The 25,602-nt window shown below is 40.4% G+C and overlaps 1 long non-coding RNA gene and 1 pseudogene across 11 annotated transcripts in view; one reads left to right on the top strand and one right to left on the bottom strand.

Moving 5' to 3' along the window:
• LOC118628119 overlaps positions 1 to 25,602 on the bottom strand; it is an 80,644-nt gene that overhangs the window by 20,468 nt on the left and 34,574 nt on the right. For 8 of the 11 annotated variants that reach the window (XR_004959249.1, XR_004959251.1, XR_004959250.1 and 5 more), the window contains exon 2: positions 2,893 to 2,992. This is a non-coding gene — a long non-coding RNA (uncharacterized LOC118628119). Of the gene's footprint in view, positions 1 to 2,830; positions 2,993 to 8,204; positions 8,228 to 24,178; positions 24,224 to 25,602 lie in introns of those variants that run through there. The other 3 variants (XR_004959247.1, XR_004959248.1, XR_004959252.1) reach the window with 3 other exon arrangements.
• On the top strand, positions 21,933 to 22,802 carry LOC118628118 (annotated as a pseudogene).

Raw genomic sequence — 25,602 nt, 5'->3', positions numbered from 1 at the left:
CTAAGCGACAAAATAGGAACAACACCCTATTTTATTGATTATTTTTCACTATAAAATAGGGAACCGTTGCAAAGGGTTCCTGTGAAAATTGAATGAGATAACTCATGTAAAAACAGTGCCTACCATATAATAAGCAATCAGTTAATGACAGTAATTATTACTGGGTCACAGCTTTGTGTGAGGGGGAATATATTGGGTCATTATTATCTAGGTCAGATTATGGGGGTAATTCTTCCCTTTGAACTTAACAATGGTGCCTCCTTGGTTTAATCATTTGCTGTGTTGATAGCTCACACCCTCACTACTGATTTGGGCTTTCAGCTCACAAGGAAAATAAACCAGAATATGATAGACCACTTCTACTCTTTGGTGAACTTGCCAGAGAGCAGCTCAACCCATGTTGCTACTCCGTATCATTCTGAGGATAAAGCCACCTCCCTGTGGAAGGGTGTTGTGCACAGGAGATAATACTAATGGCACTATACGTTATTCAGTCTTTTACAGTTTACAGAGTACTCTTACCTGGGAAGAGCTACTGTTTTCATTTTACAGATGAGGAAACAGAGACTTAGAGAGGTGAAGCAACTTGATTAAGGTGATGTAGATAACTGGTTGGTAGAGAAGGGATCCACACCCAGCTCCCCTGACTCCAAGTCTGGAGCTATTTTATAAGGTGGTGTAGGGGATATGAACAGGTAGCAGACTAAAAGGCTAGTTGCTCCTGCCCTGGCCAGGTGGCTTGGTAGAAGCATCATCCCGTACACCAAAAGTTAGCAGGTTCAGTTCTGGGTCAGGGCACATAACCTCAGTTGCTGGTTTGATTCCTGGTTGGGTTGGTCTGAGAGGCAACTGATTGATGTTTCTCTCTCCCTCTCTCTCTCTAAATAAAAAAAAAAAATCATTTTCTTCTAGGATTTTTATGGATTCATGAGTCACATTTAAGTCTTTTATCCATTTTGAGTTTATTCTTGTGTATGGTGTAAATTGATGGTCTAGTTTCAATTTTTTTGCATGTAGCTGTCCAATTTTCCCAACACCATTTATTAAAGAGGCTGTCTTTACTCCACTGTATGCTCTTTCCCACTTTGTCAAATATTAATTGAGCATATTGTCTTGGGTCCATTTCTGGGTTCTCTATTCTGTTCCATTGATCTATCTGCCTGTTCTTCAAGTGTTGGCGAGGTTGTGGAGAAAAGGGGACCCTAATACACTGCAGCCACTATGGAAAACAATATGGTGTTACCTCAAAAAATTAAACTGCCATTTGACCCAGTGATCCCACTTCTAGGAATATACCCTAAGAAGCCTGAAACACCAATCAGAAAGAATATATGTACCCCCATGTTCATAGCAGCACTATTTACTATAGCTAAGATCTGGAAACAGCCCAAGTGTCCATCAGTAGACAAATGGATACAAAAAGCTGTGGTATATATACACAATGGAGTACTATGCAGCTGTAAAAAAGAAAGATCTCTTATCCTTTGAGACATCATGGGGGACCTGGAGAGTATTATCCTAAGTGAAACAAGCCAAGCAGAGAAAGACAAATATCACATGATCTCACTTATTTGAGGACTATAATGAACATAACAGTCTGAGGAATGGGGTACAGACTGACAATCCCCAGAACAGGGGGTGATGGGGGAAAGATAAACCACAGAACTTATATGCATGTATGCATAAACAATGGACATGGCCCTGGCCGGTTTGGCTCAGCGGTTAGAGCATCGGCCTGCAATCCCGAGAGACCCGGGTTCAGTTCCCACTAAGGGCATGTACCTCGGTTGCAGTTTGTCCCCAGCCTTGGTTGGTCATGCGGATGGCAGCCACTCAATGTGTCCTTTTCACATCGATGTTTTTCTCTCTCTTCCTCTCTTTCCCTCCCACTCTACCCGAACAAAAAATAGAAAAATGTCCTCGGGTGAGGATAAAAAAAATTTTTTAAATGGACATAGACAACAAAGCTGGGGACAGGGCGGGGGGAGGGGGAGGGAGGGGAGGGGGTATCAGTAACAATAATTAATTTTAAAAATAATTAAATAATAAAAAATTAAGAAAAACATCCTTAGATGAGGATTTTTTTTTTCTTTTAATGAAAACCAAAAACTGCCCTGGCCGATTTGGCTCAGTGGTAGAGCATTGGCCCATGGACCAAAGAGTTTCAGGTTTGATTCCATCATGGGCACATACTTCGGTTGTGGTTCAGTCCCCAGCCCTGGTTGGGGTTGTGCAGGAGGCAACCAATCCATGTGTCTCTCTCATGTCGATGTTTCTCTCTCGCTCACTCTCTCTCTATTTCTTTCTCCCCCACTCTATTTGAAGATAAAAATGGAAAAAAGTATCCTCGGGTAAGGATTTAAAAGAAAAAGTTTCTTCCAGTCATAAAAACATTGAATTTTAGAATAAGATGGAGTTTTCAGATTACCTAATACTGTGTTTTCTCACTGTGTCCAGGGAATCCAGTAGGTGGTGGGAAGAGCCAAGCAGGAAGTTGGAATTGTATGCAGCTCATCTTTTATCAATTAAATGTATAGCATTACAATGTACTTTAAATAAATGTTTAAAACATTAAGACCTTCTTTAGAAAAAAAAAGAAGAATGTTTGAAAACCCCTGATCTAGTTCAACTGTTTTATTTCTCCAAGAAGGATATTGAGGCCCAGTCTGGTTAAGGAACTTACAGAAATCTCATAATTCATTAGGGGCAGAGCTACCACAATCGCTCAGGTCTAGTCACCTGCATATTTGATGAGCATGCCATCAATCTTTCCAAATATGTTCTCATTCTCCAAATATTTTCCTTTGATACTCTCGGACAAGTCACTTACTTGTGACAATCAAATCATCGAGGAGAAATTAACCCTTGGGTTAGTCTCTCTGGATGACTCACTATGTGATGTTGGATCAATCCATTGGTCTCTGAACCCTCAGCTTTTCCACAGGTGAGATGGGAAGATAATTCTCATCTTCTCATAGGGCTGTTGTGATGACTGTAAAAGAGAACATGTGAAGGTTCACAGGGTTCTTCCAGGGAAGGAGACTCAACAAGTTTATTATCTTATTATTTACAAGTGCCTACCAAGTGTGTCATTGCTTCTAAGCTGATCTCTGCAATTTATCACCCCTGTTTATTTATTGTTCCTCATTTAAGAGGGCAATGTAGTTTATTTTTGTAACCATACCAAGTACTACTGTTTATAAAATAGCCTCAAATACTTCTTATCACATTGGTTTTCTGATAAAATTTTGTGATTTCTTACTACCTGCATGTGGAAAGTATGTCTTTTTACATTTTTTTTTCTTTATTGATTTTAAAGAGAGAGGAAGGGAGAGGGAGAGAGAGATAGAAACGTCCATGGGAGAGAACATCGATTGGCCACCTCCTGCATGCCCCCCACTGGGGATCGGGTCCACATCCTAGACGTGTGCCCTGACCAGGAACCAAACCAGCAACTTCTTGGTGCATGGGTCGATGCTCAACCACTGAGCCACATCAACTGGGCAAGTATATATATATATTTTTTTTTTAATCTTTATTGGGAAAGTAAATCTTTCTAGATAAGTTATCACTACAAGGTTCTAGCAAGCCTGGGGAGCCCAGAGCCACATGAGACCAAAGGACAGAGTTGGACTCCTCCCATCTAACTGGCAGTTTCTCTTCCTTCTGCAAGGAACACTAAGAAAATACTCTCACGACCTTCAGGTTGGTCTTGAAAGCAGCCTCATTTACTTGTGACTTTGGCCAAGTTCTTAATCTCTCAGAGCTATTTTCTCACTTGTAAAAGGCAGATATTTGCCTACCCTTTTTACCTCCTAGGGCTGTCAAGGATCAAAAAAAGAGAACACACAGTGGGTGGCATGTTTTTACTGTGAAGGGTAAGCTAACCAAAGGAATTGTTATTTTTAGAAATGTGTGAAATACTACAATTATTTATCATGTGCATTTCAACTCATCTTCTCAGCTTGTTAGAAATACCCACTTGGCATGATCAACTGCTCAGGTCGAAAAAAGATGTTTCAATTTTTGCTGATTTCTATGAAGAAAGTCAAGTGGAAACTGAGCAAGGCAGAGTTAAAACTAGAGCGTTACCTCCTTAATTGACTTTATCACAAAACAGGAAGTATGTTTATATTTTCAATTAAGTATATTTTAAGTAAAAAACAAAGAAATTAAACAGAGCTTTATCCAAATTCTGCTCTGGATACCCCAAATTTCTAACTTTATCTCTTAGAGAACAGCATTTGATGCTTACCTATGTTGATACTTTAAAAAATCTGGACCTTGTTTCCATTATGCAGAAAAGCCAGCCACAGAAGCCGACCAATATTTTAAGACTGCAGTGTTTACTAATGGATGTCTGGCTAGAAACAGAGTTGGCAGGACTCAGGCAGAGGCATTTACTCCCACTAATGATGTAGAACTGCGCTGCATAATCATGTCCACTTGTATTAAGTCTACCCAAGTCTGTCATGATTTGCAGTGAAACCAGAACCAAGCATCCCCCAAAGTCCTGGGATTTTCCTGGAAGATGCATTCCATCAGAATTGGTTCAGACCTCCCCAAAGTTATTGCCACAACCATTCATTTCATTTAGGCCTTCTTTACAAAAATGACTTCAGAATAGAGTGTACATCAGACTCTTTTGCAGAATGTTTAGAGACATTAAAACAGAATAGCCTATATATGGACCAACCCAAGCCAGGAAAAATCTATCTAACATTTCCTTAAAAACCACATCAAGTACTTTTTTTTGTACATATACTAAGAGATCCCTAAGGTAGAAGGATACTCAACACATCCTCCCATCCTCTGCCCCAGGAAACCTATTGCCGGTTATGCATCCTCACATTCATCCCTAGCTGTACCTGGAACTAGAAGCATCAGAAGTTATTCCTCAATAAAGAAGAAGGACAATGGCATTCATTTTGACTATTTAGACATTGTTACTGCATCACTCTTCTGGGGGAGGGTGATTTATGTTTATTACAAGAAAAAGATTCCAAACTTAGATATGTGAGAAGTCATTTGATATGTAATAGAATTCAAGTCATGCACATAGCCCTAAAAATTATAATTAGTAAGGAGCCAAGCAAAGAAAATTAATAACAGCCATTCTTTAAAATGGAAGAATAAAGGAATAGTTGTTTTTACTCAGTATTAAAGATGTCAAGATATTGTCATCAAATTGCTCTCCCTTCTACCTACTTCTTAGACCTCCAAGGAATCTGCATTCCATTTTCTGAAATTAGATGCTGCTTCAAAGATTTTAGAAGCAAACCATGAAATGAGGACACAAAAGAAGCATTAATTTTTGTAGATTATGTTAAATAACATTTTTATTCCATATTAATAATTTAACCACAATGATAATTTGTCAAATATCTCAAAGATCTACTTTAGAAATATCCAGTATTATCTGAAACCAAATCTGATTGTTTCAAATGGATTGGAACTTGGAAAAAGTCCTATGTCTCTCCCTTCCTCCCTCCCTTTCTCTTTCCATCCTTTCTTTCTTCTAGTCACCCTTTCTCTTTTCCACTCATATGGCCTTATGGTGCTCTTTATCTACGTCTAGGGCAGCCTTTCAGTGGAAAGGGTAGCTCAGGAAACTGTGTGCTCACATGCTGTGTGGTAGCATTCAGACAAAGAGGCATTTGCAAGACCTGCTGCTGTAGTCGCTGTGGCTCCCATACATCCTCTATTGAGTGTTACAGCTGTTGTAGTTAAAGATTATGCCTTTAATTTTTAACATTGTCAAAGTTAATATATACCCTTTGCTTGTCAACATTGTCCGTGTTAATACAAACTTTTTAATTTTTAACATTTTAAAAGTTAATATTAACTCTATTAATGCTTCTCAGCTGATGATCACAGGAATGACCATTATGAACTAGTTGTGTCCGTAGTTTTTCCAGTAGGTGACTAGTACTTTTTTTTTTTTGGTGATGATATTGTCAACAGTCATGATAGCTACCCTTATTCATAGTATTTTTTTGTATACTAAGTACTGTTGTCCTCAATACCTCATTTGAGATTCATCTGAGACCACTACTCACCAATTCAGGCTTCTTCCTTAATTGCTCTGCCATCTCTTGACCTCCCCTCCATGCTGCCGCCCCCCACCCCCACCCTGGAGCTTCTTGCTCTCTCTGGGCATCAAATCCTTCCTTCATTCTTCCAAGTAGAGTTAACACAGGCTATTGTATTATCCTAGGGCTGCCATAACAAAGCACCACAAACTCAGTGGCTTAAACAACAAAAAATTATTGTCTGAAAGTTCTGGAATCTAGAAATCTGAACTCAAGGTGTTGGCAGGGTTGTTCTTTTTGTGAACTATGAGGGGAGAATCTGTTCCGGGCTTTTCTCCTTAACTTGTACACGGCAATATTCTTTCTGTGTCTGTTAATGTTGTCTTTCCTTTATGCATGTCTCTGGGTGCAAATTGCTCCTCTTACAAGAACACAAGTGTACTGGATTAGGGTCCACCCTAATGATGTAATTTTAACTTGATTACTTCTGTTACAGACCCTATCTCTAAGTAAAGTGACATTCTGAGATACTAAATGTTAGGACTCAACATATCTTTTTTAGGGGGACATAATTCAACCTATAATACTAAAGCTTAAAGAAAAGATAACACATGGAAAATGCAGAATAGAAAAGAAAAACAAACGGAATCTCAAGTGCTATTGTCATGGAATCCACTGGCTATGCCTGGTGCAGGCTATGATTCTCTCCCTCCATAAGTCCAAACTGCCTCCATGTTTCTGGGGCCTGTTCGCCATCCTGGATGGAAATCTAGTTATGCACATCTTTCACTCCCTGTGATGGTTAATTTTATGTGTCAATTTGACTGGGCTACAGGGTGCCCAGATATTTGGTCAAACATTATTCTGAGTGTTTTTGTGAGAGTGTTTTGGATGAGGTTAACCTTTAAATCAGTAGCCTTTGTAAAGCAGATTGCCCTCCATGATATGGGTGGGCCTCACCCAATTATTTGAAGGCCTGAAGAGAACACAAGGCTAACCCTCCCCTGAGTAAAAGGGAGTTCTCCTGCCTGACAGCCCTCAAACCGGAACATCAGCTCTTCCTGCCTGGTGGCCACGGAACCGGAACATCATCTCTTCCTCATTCTACAGCAGCTTCCAGCTTTAAGACTCCAACTGGAACATTGGCTCTGCAGAATACACGCGCGCGCGTGCACACACACACACACACACACACACACACACAATATTGATTCTGTTTCTCTGGAGAACCCTGACTGATATATTCCCTAAGACCAGGTCCTACCTAATAAAGAAAAATCACAAACATACGTATTTCTTCAGGATTGCAATCTATCTGCCACAGAGCCAACCCTTTATCTTAATAAATACCCAATTCCCCTAATCTTAAGCCTTTATATCTGGGTTATTCACCTGGTTTTCAGTCATCCTTACGACTGAAAATTCTCCCCCATTGGTCTCTCCAAGAATGAAGCAAGAGCCTGCCCCCAAATACAAAATTCAGGGGCCAATCTGAGTGCCACCATGAACTGAGAAAGTCTGAGGCACAAACCAGAGCTCTTATGCACAAAATTTCTCACATGTTCTTTGCATACATTTCAAATCATTGAGGACTTTCTCAAGTTATCCTCAACTGATTTCCTGTAGGGCTTTTCATGCAACTCGACCAGCAATTTTCAACGTTTTTCATCTCATTGTACACAATAATAAACTAATTACTAAAATTCTGCCACACACCAAAAAAAAATTTTTTTTGCCAATCTGACAAAAATAAAAAATAGGTAGAATTGTGATTTATTTACAGCAGATAGCTATTGCTGTGTTGGCTGTTGTCATTATTTTATTTGACAATCTAAGGAAAAAGAGGTCAGGGCCTAAGTAGTCAGGTATTGCATGTTTTAAAAATACTTGCAGCACACCGGTTGAAAATTACAGAACTAAACAATTCCCTTCATAACTGTCTTTTATAGCTTAATATCGTATATGTGTGGCTTGTAAAGAATTAGCCTTGTCTAATTAGAACTGAGCACAAAACCCTCCAAAGTTTAAACAGATCAGAACTGAACCAAGTCAGGCTCCTGAGAGAGTGTCTCCAGGCTGGAAGGGGCCAAACAACGGCCCCTGGCTGTGTGGCCTGACTTCCATCTGTACTTCAGGTTTCTGTTTTCCAGAGTCCCTCTGTCCCCAAATCACCTGTTGATGCCTCACCCAAGGCTATGTGGTGGCGCTTTAAAAATTTCAGTGTGGACAAAAATGTTTTCCCTTGGCATACTGAGAAAGGCTGGTATTTTCAAGACAGCTTTACTAAACATGAGGGAAAACAGAAAAGAAGTAATTACAGAAAACACACACGGTATAAAAATAGCCAAGTTTCCAACTGCAGGTTTCTGTTTCTAAAAATTCCATTAGAAGTAGGAAAGCTTTACTGGGCCTCAGGCTCATTTAGCCTTACTCAACCACATCCCCTAATTTTGTTATATCCTGTCTGGACTGCTTCTCTCCCACCTCCAACACCTCATCTATTCCTGAGCCCTGTAATATGCAGCTGCTACCTTCAAGTTTTGAACCCACATCTCAAAGAAAAAGATATCAATTAACTCACTTTTAAAACTATCTTTCTCCCACCCTGGTTGGTTTGGCTTCCTCGGTTGGAGCATTGATCCGTACACCAAAAAGTTGCAGGTTCAATTCCTGGTCAGGGCACACACCTAGGTTTCGGGTTCACTCCCCAGTTGGGGTGGGTGCGGGAAACAACTGATTGATGTTTCTCTTTCACATCAATGTCTCTCTCTCTCTCTCTCTCTAAAAATCAAATAAAAAATTATTCCAAAAACTATCATTCTCCCAATAAAAATATCCCAGACTCCCAAAACACCTGCGCACAAGAGATTTTCAAATTTTGGTATTGAAGATCGACTGGGTTTCAAACATTGGCTCTTCTCCATACTGATGTTAAACTAGCATAAACCAAAGTATATTGTAGTAGATGATCCCTGGGATAATGAATATTCTTTACAATGGTAGGTAGGGTTCTGTGGCCAAATAAATTTGAAGAATATTGGGTTAAACTGAGTTTCACAGTTTTCTCCACTGCACGATTTTTTTTTAATCCTCACCCAAGGACACTTTTCAATTTTTTGTTCAGATAGAGTGGGAGGGAGAGAGAGCGAAACAGCGACGTGAAAGGGACACATTGAGTGATTGCCACCCGCACGACCCAACCAGGGCCGGGGACAAACTGCAACCGAGGTACATGCCCTTAGCAGGAACCGAACCCGGGTCTCTCTGGACTACAGGCCAACACTCTTACCGCTGAGCCAAATTGGCCAGGACTCCACTGCATGATTTCTAAAATCTTTTCGTGTCTTTAACAAATATGTCTTGAGCACCTATTATGTTCCAGGAACTGCTGTGGGTACAGAGAAAACCCTGGTGAAGAGTGAACAAGACAAATAAGTTCCCTGCCCTGCCTTCACAGAATTTGGTTTCTAGGCGTGGTACACACACACACACACACACACACACACGTGAACAAGCAAACAAGTAAGATTTCAAATAATGGTAAGTACTGTGAACACCTTAAGAGGTGATGTTATAGAGGGAAACTGGAAGTGGGGAAACCCAAGGGTCAGAACAGGGAATCTACAGACCTGACAGGGAAAATCTTAGCATGTTGGAGGAAGGAAAGATACCTGAGAAACTGAGGGGGAAAGTGCATATGATGAGGTATGTTCCTCGAGGCCTCGGTAAGAAGTTGAGACTTGAGTATTGGTGCCATGGGAAGCAATTTGAAGAGCTTTCAGCCTTGGCACAATCTTATTGACAATTTGAAAAAAAATCTCCTTGCTGTTGTTTAGAGCATGGAATTTAAAGGCCAAGATTGCAAGTGGAAACCAGTTAGGAGGCTCTTGCAATAGTTCAGCTGAGAGATAATGATGGGGTTGTCCGTGTGACAGACAGAGGTGGATGGTGTCAGCCTGGTTTCGAGGAGTAGAGAGAGCAGCCCTTCCTGATGGGTTAATGTGGGAAATAGGGACCAGAGAGAAGATAGTGATGACTTCTAGCTTGTGGGCTTGAGCAATTAATTACATGGTAGTGTTATTAACTGAGCTGGGAAAGACTAGGGAAGCAAAGATTTAAAAGGGTGAAGGAAATCAAGAGGTTGTTTTAACCACATTAAGTTCAAAGTACCTATTACACAAGTAAGAGGTGCTATCAGGTAGACAGATCTTATACATTGATGAGTCTGGAGCTTAGGAGAAAAGTTTGCGATAACAAATTGGGAAATCATTAGCTTACAGATGGCATTTAAAGTCACGGAACTGGCCCTGGCCAGTTTGGCTCGGAGGTTAGAGCATCGGCTCACAGGCCGAAGAGTTGCAGGTTTGATTCTGGTCAGGGGCATGTACCTTGGTGGTGGCTTGGCCCCCGGCCCTGGTCAGGGTCATGTGGGAGGCAACCAATTGATGTGTCTGTCTCACATCAATGTTTCTCTCTCTCTCTCCAATTCTATCTGAAAAAATAAAAATGGAAAAATATCCTCGGGTGAGGATTAAATTTTTTTTTTAAATAAAATAAAATAAAAAATAAAGTCATGTAACTGGATAACATCACTTAGGAAGAGTGCAGAGAGAAACTGAGGCCCAAAGCCAAGCCCTGAGGCACTTCAAACGTAGGAATCTGGTAGAAAGGAGCAGTCAGCAGAGAAGACTTTAACAAGCTCACGTGCATTAGTGACTCTGTCAGAGGTGTTTCCCAAGCTTAGTTGACCTTCAACCTTTTGCCACATAGCATCTCCCAGGGTTCTAAGAAAAACATTTGGAAAATATTGTTCATAACCTTCTAGCTATGCTTCATTGTGGCATAATATATTAACTTCTAAGGTGATATAGGCTAGTCTTCTCCCTCTAAATAGAGGGCTATTTCAGTAAAAGCCCAGCAGTTGCTAAACCAAACACGGCCCTGATGATCCATGCCAAAAAATAGACCTGTAGGAAGCACACATGTGCCAAATGCAGGAAGGAAAGGAGGGCTGTCCCACCATCACCTCACTGAGCCAAGTGTAATATAAAAAAAGCGGTTTTCAGCCTTTTTATATTAATAATGTAAAGCATTTTTCATGTTCCACCATTGCCTCGTCCAGCCAAAGCTCACACACTGGCAGTTTTTAGCCTTTTTAGGTTAATAATAGTTATTTTGGTGGAGGAGTGAGATTGAAAGTCTGAGGAGAGACCCAGGGTGTAAATGCTCTTTGCTGTGTGTGTGTGTGTGTGTGTGTGTGTGTGTGTGCGCCTTATGTAACTTTTTCCAAGATACTAGCATTCTATAAATATACACTATACCAGAGTATCATTTGATGCTCTGGAAATAGTTCATTTAGATAAAGATAGTTTTCTCTATTTTCTAGTTAGGTTTTGATTTTGTTATAAGGAACAGAAACTCAGGTATATTATTGGGATCTGAGGCAAGTCTGAGAACAGGTTTCTCTCTAGGACACATTTTTACTTTCTCTCTCCCTGCTCTCCTTCTCCTTTCTTCTCTTACATACTCATCTCCATATAAGTTCAGAGGCTGTATGGTTTTTCTCTCTAATATCTCTGAGACCTCTCACTTTTTACAGTTATGTACTAAGAAATCATCATAAAATCATCTACATTTGCATACTACAATCTAAGTGGAGTACTCATGTTATAAACTAAATGTGTGTGTTTCTGTAAAATTCTTTTGTTGTTGTTGTTAATCCTCATGCGAGGATACTTTCCCATTGATCTTTAGATAGAATGGAAGAGAGGGAAGGAGAGAGAGAGAAACATCGATGTGAGAGAGACACAGTGGTTGGTTGCCTCTCACAGGGCCTGACTGGGGTCAGGGATCAAACCTGCAACCCAGGTATAAAACCTTGACTGGGAATCAAACCCTCACCCTTTGGTCCACAGAGCCCTCAACAATGAAGTGAGCCCTGGCTGGTGTGGCTCAGTTGGCTGTGCATTATTTCATCACCAAAAGGTTGCTGGTTTGATTCCCAACAGGGCACATGTGAGGGTTGTGCTTGATGTTCCACTCTCGAATCGATGTTTTTCTTTCTCTCTCCTCTCCCTAAAAAAAAAAAAAAATATATATATATATATATTTTTTTTTTTTTTAAAGAATGAAATTAAAAAAGAGAACCCATGAACATGGACAACAGTGTGGTGACTGGGGTGTGGAGTGGAGGTGGAAGAGGGCAGAGAGGGGATAAATGGTGATGAAAGAAATAAAATAAAATAAAATTTGGGGGGGAATGAAATTAGTTCCCTTATAGGAAGAAACATGAGAACAATGATCTCTGTCAGCCATGAGAGGACGCAGGAGAACACAGCCATCTGTCACCAGGAGGAATTCCCTTATCAGACACCAAATCTGTGGGGGCCTTGATCTTGGACCGCTAGCCTCCAGAACTGTGAAAAATAAGTGTCTGTTGTTTAAGCCACCCAGTCAGTCTATGATATTCTGTTACGACAGCTTGAACTGACAAAGACAACACTCTAGGTCTTGGAGGTTTGCTTTATAAATGAGGAGACCAAGGCTCGGGGAGGAGAGACATGACCCAGAGGAATGAGCCCCACATGGGTTTGATACACCTGAATCCTACTCTTGTGTGACTATAGGCAAGTGGCTTCATCTGGGCTCTAATCTCTCTTCTGCAAGGGGAGGAGACTGGGTAGGGATGAGTGGTCTCAGGATGCATTTTTCAGCACTTACAGTCTGAGTTTATGATTTTGAGATGGAGTGATGTGGCCGAGGTCATTCAGTTAGGTGGTTCATGACAGAGTGGGAACCACATCTTCTATCACCTGGTCCAGTGTTGTGTTTTGTTTCATTATACCACAATGCATTTCCATTAAAAAGAAAAATTTTTTTTTACCTCAAACCATTTTTCTCAGGAAGACAATATTGAGTGGTGAAAAAAGTATAAACTTTGAAACCAATGAGACCTGGGTTTGGATCTAGGTCTACTTTCAGTTTTGTGACCTGGGAGCAGTTACTGACCCATTCTCGGCCAGTTTCATCATCTGTAAGACAGGTGTATATCATACCTGTCTCGTAGGGTTGCTGATCAGATTGCGATTGTATCTATAAAGCATCATGGCCATACTAGGTACCAGTATTCTGTCTTAGTCCTTTTGGGCGGCTGTAACAGAATACCAGGGGCTGGGTGGCCTAAACAACAGAGATTTAGTCTCAGCTCAGGAGGCTGAGAAATAGAAAATCAAGGGCACTTTTATCTGCAAACCAGACAGATGTTCGAAAAGGACTAGTTAGGTCTTGGCCTTGTTTTAAATTGTTTTTCAAGTTCCCAATGCAATTTTAAGTTATTTTTATAAGTACAAAATTTGAAATTAATAGAGAAACTGGGTAAATATGATACAGTTTTTAATATGTGTTAGGTTTTAGCTAAATACAGTGAATATGAAGATACCATTATGCTAATTGTCATCCACTGCTTCTCTTTAGCTGTGCAAAATAAAACTGAAATGATACATCCTGTGGTGGTATAATTTAAAATATCTTTGATATGACAACTTTCAAAGTCTGGTCACAAGCTGCATATAAATTATAAGATTATTAAAATACACCTTTTTGAAAATAATAATGACCATTTTATACCTAAATAAGGTTTCACAGAAAGCTATAAGATACTTTATCATATAAAAGTAGGTGCCTCTTTTCATAAGGATTTCCTTCTTTTTTTAAAAAACTGAATAATAGTCCATTGAATATGCCACCTTTTCTAAGTCTGTTCATCTGTCACAGGACATTTAGCTTATTCCCATGTCCTGGCTATTGTGAATGATGCTGCAGTGAACTTGGGAGTACAGAGATCACTTCGAGCTCCTGATTTCAATTCCTTTGGATATATACCCAGAAGTAGAATTGCTGGGTATATATGCTAGTTTTAATTTTTTTAAAATATGTTTTTATTGATTTTTGAGAGAGAAGAAAGGAGAGAGAGACCTAGAAACATCAATGAGAGAAAAACACAAATCTGTGGCCTCCTGCACACCCCCAGCTGGGTATGGATCCAGCAACCCGGGCATCGGTCTGACCAGGAATCAAACCAGTGGTGACTTTTCAGTACATGGGACCAACTGAGCCACACCGATTGAGCGAGTTTAATTTTTAGAGGAGCCTCCTTTGGATTTCCAAAATGGCTAGTTTATGTACTAATTTACCTTCCTACCAACAGTGCACCAGGGTTCCTTTTTTTCCACATTCTCATCAATATTTGTTATATTTAGCTTTTTTTATAATAGCCATCCTAACAGGTATGAAGTATGGTTTTTATTTGCATTTCCCTGATGTTTAGTGGTGTTCGATGTTGAACACCTTTTCATATACCTGTTGGTCATTTGTATATCTTCTTTGAAAAGTCTATTCTGTTCCTTTGCCCTTTTTCTTTTTCTTTTTTTATCCTCATTTTTATTTTAGTATTTTGTTCAGATAGAGTGGGAGGGAGAGAGAGAGAGAAAGAAACATCGATGTGAAAGGGACACATCGAGTAGTCGCCACCCACACAACCCAACCAGGGCCAGGGGCAAACTGCAACCGAGGCACATGCCCTTAGCGGGAACCAAACCCGGGTCCCTCCAGACCGCAAGCCAATGCTCTAACCGCTGAGCCAAACTGGCCAGGGCACCCTTTTTCTTCAAGTAAATTCTTTTTGTTTAAGTCCAGCTACTTTGGGATTTCTGTTATACACAGCAACACCTAACTGATACTGTATCTAATTGGAAATTCCTTGTTCTTTTTTTTTTTTTTAAATATGTTTTTATTGATTTTAGAGAGAGAGGAAGGGAGAGGGAGAGAGCAAGAGAAACATCTATGTGAGAGAGAAACATTGATTGATTGCTTCTCATACACACCCTGAGCAGGGACCAATCCCACAACCTGGACATGTGCCCTGAACAGGAATCAAACCTATGACCTTTCTGTGAGTGGGACGCCTCTCAAACAACTGAGTCACACAGGCCCTTCAGCCATTTCTTAATCTAGTGACTTGGTTTTCTGCTATAGAGTAGTAGAATTTCTTATACATTTTGGATATTAACCTCTTATCAGATAGATGGTTTACAAATATTTTCTTTCATTCCATAGATTGTTTTTTCATTTTGTTGATTTTCCTTACAGTACAAAAGCTTTTTAGTTTGATGTAATACCACTTGTTTATTTTGGGGTTTTATGCCTGTACTCTGGGTATCATTAAAAAAGAAAAAAAAAATTATTGCCAAGACTCATGTCAGGGAGCTTTGACCCTTTCTTTTCTTCTAGGAATTTTATGGTTTTAGGTCTTACATTTAAGTTATTAGTCCTTTTTGAGTTGATTTGTGTGGTATAAGATAAAGGTCTAATCTCATTCTTTTGCATGTGAATATCCAGTTTTCCCAATAGGACCCAATAAGGTCTTAACCTCACAGGCCTGAGATTTCATGTTATGCCATATTATTTACAACCTTAGTCAAGTCTCTTGTGATCTCATTCTTTGTTCACTGTACAAATTTCTTTCTCCAACCTTTCTGCCCAGAGAGAGCATGTGCTCCTCTGCCTCTAATTATTGTTGATTTCTTCTGCATATGTCTTTTCCATTATCATGCTATTAACAGAAGTGCCTCTTAATATAAGGGCACTAATCCCATTCATGAGGGCTCTGCCCTCATTACCTAAGTATCTCCCGACTGCCCCACTTTCTAATACATCACATTGGGGATTAGAATTTCAACATGTGAATTTTGAGAAGATGCAAACATTCAGTTCACAGCACATTCCATCTCACATTCCATCACCCTGCCTCCTAATTACTTGGGGAGATAAGGAATTACAGCAAAGAGTTCATGAACCAGGATGAGGATAGGGCATGTGATGCCTTCATTTTCTGTATAAGCAATATTTATTCAGGGAAACATTTTTGTTCAATCTTTCTGTTGAAAGCCTTTTTAAAGTATTAGTTCATGCTTCTCCTTTGGAAACCACATAGTCTGAATATAATTGAATCTTTCTTGATGATTGAAGACCTTGCCATGCCTCAGGCTCATTATTCAGAATTTGAATTCAAATTATTCAACTGCTTGGATAAATGTGCCAAAGGTGGAAAACGCAGTTGGAATCTGTGGAACACAGGAAGACCACTAAGTTTTTTTGTTTCAGAGATATTTGAAACAGAACATTTTCTAGAAGTTTGTTGTTTGTTTTGAATTTAATGAAATCTTTAACAAATCTTCAAATAGTGCAAACATTTTATTTATAGATGAGGATCTTGGATATTGTGTTCTGGTTAAACAAATAATCAACAGGTGTTTTTTAATGCCTACTTTGTTAAAGGACCTGACCCAGGCATCGTTTTGAACACGAGGAAATAAATATGAAGATAAGTTTGAGGACTTAAGGAACATATATACTCTCACTGGGGAGGCAAAACATAAACTCATGAAAATGTAACTATAACCAAAGCGAATAAATGAGAGAACTCTTCATAAAGAAGTCAGTACTTAAGCCCCGGCCGGTTTGGCTCAGCGGCTGGAGCGTCGGTCTGCGGACCAGAGAGTCCACGGTTCGGTTCCTGCTAAGGGCACGTACCAAAAAAAAAAAAAAAAAAGAAGTCAGTACTTAAAATGGAACCATGGTAGGATTCGGACTAGCAGTGCTCCATGGTAGGAAAAATGTTTGATAGGAGAGGGTCTTTAAAGTAGAGGGAATAGTTAAAATAAATGCACAGCTATGGGAGAGCTTGGGGTATATCCAAAAGACCACTAAGTTTTTTTGTTTCAGAGATAATTAGAGCTAACACAAGGTATTTAGTTGGGACATTTCTAGTTTTTTATAATATGTACTGAATATCCAGATGTCCTGAAAAGTGGTTTTCAGGCCCCTGTGGGAAACTGAGATCTATTATACAATCATTCTTTTGTATATCAGTTTATCTCTGTGGGGCAATAATATGTAGGCCACAAGAGAATTTATAGGATTTCCAATTTGCCTGTTGTTAGAGGCCTAGACCCATCTCTTAGACACCAGAGATGCCTAGTTCACCAGACAGCCCTTGCAAGATCCATTCTCCTTTGTAGAAAACAACGCGTAGAGCCATGGGATTGGTCCTGGGTTTGGATCCCCATTACCCCTCCTTAAACATCTCAAGCCAGGAGTGTGGAGGAGGGAGAGAAACAGGTTTCTCTAATCTTCCTGCTTGCCTCACCTACCCCCGTTTGCCAGGCCAGCCCTGTGCCCACTCCTATCCCACACTGATTCCTTAAAAACAAGGTCACTTTCCTCAGAGGGTAAGATAGCATTTCACCTACTGGTCAATGGCCTTACACACTCCTTTTTTATGAAAGTGGAAAATGAAAGAAGGGAGAAATCTGTGTGGGACTCTGGTGTTATGGGACATGACTTAGTCAGCTTTGTGGAAGCCATCACTCTCAGCAGGGGTTTAAAAAAATAAAAAGCATAATATAGCAATGTGTTTTCCACATTGAAGTATCTGGGCAGAGAGCCCCTTGCAAAAATTGTTGCATGGATAGATAATCTCATCAAGATTTCCATGCATTGATTGCTTGTAATAAATAGGGAAAAGAAAAGTTGATGAGATTCTCAAACTCATCAGGTAAAGCAAATCCAGACTATGCCAAAGAACATGGCTCTTTTGCTTTATAAGGAAACAGACATTTTATCCTGGACACCAAATGAAGAGGGCCTTACTCCTTGTCTAGGGCTAAGGTTCCCTTCTTTTTTTTTTTTGGTGTTGTTTCCCATATCTGGCCTCTTTGTTTCTGCCCTTCACCTTCAATCATAATGCAAAACTGCTCTCCATACAGTGAAAAACTCCTTTCCTAACAAGGCACAGGGCCAGAGTGGTAGCATTGGAAGGGAATGTAGAAGCATTAAATTCACCCTTATGGCTTTTGAGATAAGGAAAATGAGAGCCAGAAAGTTAAAGTGGATTTGTTGAGTGTAGGGATGGAAGCAAGTGGTAGACAGTTATAAGATCGTTTATACAGTTTTGACAGAACGGAATTCTATCACACATGTGATGTCATAAAAACCTGTCATGTAGGTGACATTATGTCCATGTTACAGATGAGGAAACTGAGACCCAGAGAATTCTCCTATAAGGTGAAAGAGCACATATCTTTTCATCAGGAACACTGCCTATGACAAAGCCTAGTGACATTGCAGTGTCAAACTCTTCTCTGAAGATTAATAAGACACTGCCCATCTGCTCACATCTACTCGGGGAAGGTTGTCATTCTCCCCCAAAGCCACATGCAGGGCACCCTAATACTGTAAACAAATTACCTGAACCCTAGAGGGACTGAGTCCCGAACAGCCATTTGATTCCCTCTGCATGTGGCTAAGTGGGACCTTTGGAAAGGGCCAGCTGTTCGCAGAGGAGTCTACATTTTAAACAGTACAAGATTGAGAGTCTCTGCAATGTGAAAAGTAAATAAATGAAAGTTGGCTCAAGATTACAGAAGCATTTGGTGCTGGATTGGAAATAGAGGTGGGGTGGAGGAGAACTAGGAGCTTTCGGGCCTCTTCCTGTCTTTTACTGGTCTTTGAATAGAGTCCACCTCTGTGGCCCTGCCTTTTCAGACTGACGCAGACAAGCATGTGCTCTTTTCCCTGCTTGTATATGATTGACAACTAGATCATACTTTCATGGATGGTGAAAAATCATTTGGAACCTCTGTTCATCTAAGATGGGGGTCAGCAAACTACTACCTGCAGACTAAATCCAGCCTGCTGCCTGTTTTTGCAGACTTGTGAATTAGTTTTACATTTTTAAATGGCTAGAAAAAAAAAAAAAAAGAAGACTACTTTGTGCCGTGTCAATGTAATATTAAATTTAAATTTCAATGCCAATAAATACAATTTTACTGGAACGCAGCTACTTCTATAACTTTTTTGTGCTACAACGGTAGAGTTTAGGGATTGCAGTAGAGACTATATGGCCCACAGAACTTAAAATGTTTTCTATCCAGCCCTTAACAGAAAATCTTTGCCAACACATCTTAGAGCACTAATCATAATATATGAAAATTGATTTGTGTCTATCTTCTGAGCTAGACATTTGAGCTTGTGAAAGTATCCACTTTGCTTAGAATGAGGCTTTATTCTTGATTGGCACTTGATAAATTGTTTGTAGGATGAAGGGGAAAGTGATGTGAACTTGGGCAAGTTCGTTCTCCTTTCTGGGCTCAGTTTCCCCTTTTGTGTAATGAGAGAGTCGGCTAAGGTGAGCTTGGTCTCTTCCACCTCCAACTTTCTCTATTTTATATTAAGGTTACTGTAACCAAAATTAAATATCACATTTAGTTAATTTAATTTTCTTTTCTCCAACTTTGAGTTCTCCCTTAGCGACCTTCTGACTGTTGGTTGGTTTCCCAGGTCCGTCAGTATCATGAAGGGGATGCCCTTGCTAGCTAACTTTAAGAGCATATGCTGTTAGTGTGTACATTGCATGTAGTGTGAAAATTTATTACAAATCCATAACTTCCTTTCTTCATGTCTGCCTGCCTTGTGTGAGTCTAGTGACATGAACAATTTTCTCAGAGCCTGGTCACCATCAAGAATCTGAACATGTGGAGTCCAGAGACCACACTCTGGATTTATGTTCACCCCCCACCTCCATCAAGATGCATCCACATGGCCCAGAGAACAGCCATCTGCTCTTACTTAGAAAATCTCACTGCTTAGAAAAATCATTGCATTTTCAAAACAGATGGATAAAAAAGTTCTTCAAATCTTACAAGTGCATAGGATCATGCCCTCAGGTGGTGTTTGGTAGACACCTTCATGGCACAGGGATATGGCCTGATGTGTATCAACTGGATTCTATTTAAATCATTATCCTGTCCTCTTTCCTTCCATAAAAATTGTTACCTCTCTCCAACCTCATTAATGTTAAGGGGACAGGATCTCAGAATTGAGGCACATGTGACATGAGGAAATGTGTTTGCCTATAAATGTGGCCCAATGAAGGCTTCCTGTGCTGAAGCCAGGTCAACCCTTACATAAGAGATGAAATTTGTTTTCTGGACTCTTCTGTTCCCTTTTATATTCGTTCCTCCAGGTTCCTAACACTATCCACTCTTTATCCTGGGCCTCTGCTATGATGCATCAGGCATGAGAAACACTCTTTATTTATTTTTAATTTTTTTCATTTATTAATTTTTAGAGAGAAAGGAAGGTAGAAGGAGAGAGAGATAGAAACACTGATGAGAGAGAACATCAATTGACCACCTCCTGCATGCCCCCCACTGGGGATTGGGCCCACAACCTGGGCATGTGCCCTGACCGGGAATCGAACCAGCAACCTCTTGGTGCATGGGTCAATGCTCAACAAGTGAGCCACACCAGCTGGGTGAGAAACACTCTTTTAAATGAAGGGTAGAGAGAGATAGTGGAAAAGTATGAAGCACTTCAAATCAAACTAGTCTGAGATCAAGTTCTTCTACTCACTGGTGGAGCCTCAGTTTCTGTTATCTGCTAGGTAGAGATAATACATATCCTCTACCTCTACTAATCACCCAAAGTCCCTTACAGGAAACAAAGATGCATTATTCTATCTGGCACTGCTCAGTACCTAGAATGAAGCAGACACTTGGCATATGCCTCCCGAGCAAAATTGGACTGACTTTACATATAATTTTGCATGGATCATGAAACATGGGAGTGCTTGAGCTAAAAGGAACTTGAAAACCTATCCAGTTCAATGTCAGCAAGTAACAGGCACATGTGCCCCACTTCCCACTTCTGTACTAAATGGTCCGAAACAGTCACCATATTCTTTCTAGCTGAGTGTCTTTCCTGGCCTGAGTTTTACAATCTTCAATAGACCTCTCTGTGCGGCTACTATCATTTGACTGATGTTGATCACTGCAGGGAAAAAAAATCTATATGTCATCTGGATTGAGTTCAACTTCCACTTTATCAATGGAGATAGCCAGACCTAGAGAGATGATATGATTTGGCCAAGGTCACAGAACTAATTACAGGGTGAGTTGGAACTAGAATATAATTCTCTAGGACCTTCATCCAGTGCACAGCATTTATGTTCTAACAGAAGTCTCAATGCCTTCAAGCCAAGGAGTGAGCACTGGGAGAAATTTCTAGCAAGGACAAATGAGATGTGGGGTGTGTGTGTGTGTGTGTGTGAGAGAGAGAGAGACAGACAGACAGACAGACAGACAGACAGACAGGAGGGTCTTAGTGTCATGTGGCTATCTCCCCGGGAATTCAGAAGGCAAGTAAAATATTCAACATACTTTCACTGAAGGCCTCTTCCAGGCAAAGGTACAGGGCCCCAAAGATCTAGATAGAGAAAATGAGGACTTTTCCCCAGAGCTAATAACCCCCCACCTCTCTGCCAACACCCCCACCCCACCCCCAACACATACACAGTGAAAAAAACCCAGGATGATAAAGGAGCTAACATATACGCTTGGAGTTTGGGCATGACCACTCAATACCCACAGAAGTCATGGAGGGCTTAACTGAAGAATAAGCCCTGAGTCAAGTGAACTCACAGTTCTCCAAAGTAAAGAAGGATAGGGTGCTCCATCAGAGGAAATTGTTTGTGCAAAGGCAGGGGCTGGGAAGAGCCTGGCACATGTAGGGATTAGCAAGGAGTTCTGCTGGAAGGAACACCAGATAGGTAGTGAGTGGGGGAGGAAAAAGGAGCGGAATCAGGGCGGTGTCAGGAGAGGGATCTGAAGAGATAAGCTAAAGCAGCCTGCTTGAAGGAGTCTACATAGGCTGACAAGAACATAAATAGGAAGGGTCCTTCATCCAGTTTGGCAGCTGAAGCTGAGTTACCCCTGCAGCAATGTGCCCTGGTCCCACCTATACCACTCACTGCTGCTCATGTCACTTCACTCGTGGGCGACAATGGGTACCAGCGACCGTGAGTATGATGTCCTCTTCAAAATTGTCCTTATTAAAGATTCTGATGTTGAAAAGAGTAATCTCTTGTCTTGATTTACTCCAAATGAGCGTAATCTTAAAACCAAGAGCAGCACTGGAGTCAAGTGTGCAACAAGAAGCATCCAGGTTGATGGAAAAACAATGAAGTTGCAGATATGGGCAAGAGCAATGCCGAGCTATAACATCAGCACGCTGTCGTGGAGCTACAGGTGTCTTACTGGTTTATGACAGCGATTTTCATCCTTTTTCTTCTCATGGGACACATAAATTAATTACTAAAATCTTGTGGTACACACACACACACACACACACATATATATATACACATACACACACACATTTATATATATATATATATATGCTTTTTGCCGATCTGACAGAAAAATAGGTATAATTTTTATTCATTTACAATGGATGGCTATTGTGTTGGCTGTTGTTATTTTTTTTATTTGACAATCTAAGGAAAAAGAGGTCAATGCCCCTGACTAAATAGTCAGATAGTGAGTGTTTTAAAAATTCTTGCAGCCCACCAGTCGAAAAACGTTGGTTTATGACATTGTTTAACATCTCAAATATGAAAATATAGAGCAGTGGCTGAAAGAACTGAGAGAGTACGCTGATAGTATCATTACTATCATGCTTGTGGGCAATAAGAGTGATTTGTGTCATCTCAGGGCAGTTCCTACAGATAAAGCAAGACCTTTTGCAGAAAAGAATGGTTTGTCATTCATTGAGACGTCAACTCTAGACTCTGAAAATGTAGAAGCCACTTTTCAGACAGTTCTGACAGAGATGTCCAATTGTTTCCCAGAAGCAAATGTCAGACAGACGTGAAGATGACGTCTCCAAGCAACAATGTGGTTCCTATTCATGTTCCATCAACCACTGAAAATAAGCCAAAGGTACAGTGCTTTCAAAGACGTTTCTCTTCTCGCCTAGAAGGCATAGTCCATTTCCCAGGTCTAAGATTTAAATAACTTGTAATTCTTTTGGTCATTTTTGTGTTTTATTACTTTCTCATACTTAAATTTTCCATTTCTTAAGCCTTTTGAATTTAGCTTTTTTTTCACATTATGGCTTCACCTTAATTTAATAAACTGACTATTTGGACTCATCTATTATCATTTACTTTTCATCCTAGAAACCTGTCACTGTAGGACATAATGGAACTTGAAGCTCAGACCTGTTGGTCTTGGTTAAATCAAATGAAGACTTGAGAAATAAGCTATCATTTTGCCACAGAGCAGCTTATAACTCATACACTCCTCTCTGAATGCAGAGCTTAAAAATTTTCCATTATTCTGGAAGTCACTTTCTAAAATGCCTTAATAAGGTTATAGAGTTCAGTAAATTTTGTTTTTAATTATTGTAAGCATCAAAGTTGATTCAAGAGGGGCCACTTTTTTCTGGACAACAATTATCTTAATAAACACAAAAGACTATTTTAAAAAAATAGCCTGGCCAGTATGGCTCAGTGGTTGAGCGTCAACCCATGCACCAAGAGATCACCAGTTCTAGTCCTGGTCAGGGCATGTGCCCTCGTTGTGAGCCAAATCCCTAGTGGTGGTCATGTAGGAGGCAATCAATCAATGTTTTCAAGTCAATGTTTCTATCTCTCTCGCCCTCTACCTTCCTCTGTCTCTAAAAAAAAAATCAATAAAGAAAAAAAAACCATATATGGCCCTGGCCCATTTGGCTCAGCAGTTAGAGCGTCTGCCCACAGACTAATGAGTCAGGGGTTCAATTCCAGTCAAGGGCATGTACCTCAGTTGTAGTTCATCCCCAGCTCTGGTTGGGGTCGTGTGGCAGGAAGCCGGTGGATGTGTCTCTCTCACATCCATGTTTCTCTCTTTCTCTCTCTCCCACTCTATCTGAAGATAAATGGAAAAGTATCCTCGGGTGAGGATAAAAAATTAAAAAAAAAAGACATATACGTAAATAATTATAATATATGATAGAATGCTTCAATGCTTTTCAGATGATCAAAGGAAGTGTAGGGTGGTTCAGAAAAGAGAGAGGATTTCCCACCGGACGTTGGAGACTATATCACTAATTAGTCAGGCGGGGTTAGAATTGGTCCTTTTGAACTTTGAGGATTCAAGTAGAAGTTAAAAATCTGCGATATAGCCCTGGCCGGTTTGGCTCAGCGGTTAGAGTGTCGGCCTGCGGTCCCGAGAGACCCGGGTTCGATTCCCGCTAAGGGCACGTACCTCGGTTGCAGTTTGTCCCCGGCCCTGGTCGGTCGTGCGGGTGGCAGCCACTCGATGTGTCCCTTTCACATCGATGTTTCTCTCTCTCTCTCTCTTCCTCTCTCTCCCTCCCACTCTATCTGAACAAAAATGGAAAAATGTCCTCAGGAGAGGATTAAAAAAAAAAAAAAAATCTGCGATATAATTACCTAATCATGTTCTTTTTGGATAATATCTTTAACTTAATGGACCAGACCCTAAATCTCTATGCACTTCCCAGTAGGGTGCCCATCCCCACGACACAGCATGCCTGCTTGGTTCACCACTCTTCTGCCAGTGCCTACAACAGTGCCTGGCCCCTAGTAGGTGCCAAATAAATATTTGTGGAATCAGTGTTCTGAATGATGTGGTTTTACCATGGCAACCACATACTGTAGATATTTTCAGAGTGTTTAAGAAATAGTCTGTCCCTAAGTTGCCATTAGCACAACTGTTTTTGTCATACATCTGGAGTTCTGACTTAAAAAATATGGTAACAGAACCCATAGAAAAGCTTCATTCTCATTTTCAAAAACTCTCCCTATGCCAGCTGGAGTGTTTGTGAGGGAGGCAGGCAGGGAATGTGGTTTTGTGGAGAGCACACCATTTCTGGGCTGGAAGTCTCAGCCACACCCTTCTGCATGTGCTCTCAGACCGGGGCAGTCCCTTCATCTTGTTCTTTGCCCACTGAACACACAGGCTTTGGGAGTCTTGGATGAAAGTGGAAAGTATTAGCATCTTGGAAAGGATGTAGTTGGGGTGCTTGTGGCCTTGTTTGGGTCTTTCCTAACAAGTTTCTGGCTGCTCTGTTGGAAGAGGAAAACTTCCACATCTGCAGGAATGAAAGAGTGTATTGTTTCCAACTTAGCATCTGCCCAACACTCCCTAGAATGTGACATTTAATGTGCTTAATTATCACCGTCAAGTAGATCATCAGTGAAAATCATTGTCAACCCTATATGCTCTTCCATTTTCTTTCTTTCTCTCTTTCTTTCTCTTTCTTTCTTTCTTTCTTTCTTTCTTTCTTTCTTTCTTTCTTTCTTTCTTTCTTTCTTTCTTTCTTTTATTCCATTTCATTTAGTTTTAGGTTAAATGTCAAACTTACTAGGTGCACATAGGTGGTTTTTTGTTTTTGAGTCGAGGAAGAAGCTTGCATTATATTCTGACTTTTCACCGCCTACCTTTATCTGTCCTTGAAAATTTTGAATTACACTTCTATTTAGAAAACAATAGAGAAGGCTGCCTTTCTTAATGGTTTTACCATCCTCCCATTAGCCCCAAATAAAAACTTTTAGAATTGTCTCCTCCATTTTTCTTACCACTCCGTTCTTGAGTTCTCTCAGTTCTACTCCCAAATTATTCTCACATGTATCTCCTCTTGTCTGACACTTTATTGAAGCTCTCAG

This window comes from Molossus molossus, unplaced genomic scaffold, assembly GCF_014108415.1.
Source record: "Molossus molossus isolate mMolMol1 unplaced genomic scaffold, mMolMol1.p scaffold_m16_p_13, whole genome shotgun sequence".
In the NCBI taxonomy this organism is placed as follows: Eukaryota; Metazoa; Chordata; class Mammalia; order Chiroptera; family Molossidae; genus Molossus; species Molossus molossus.
The sequence above is the reverse complement of the archived record's forward strand: the minus strand, read 5'-3'. Positions and strand labels throughout refer to the sequence as shown.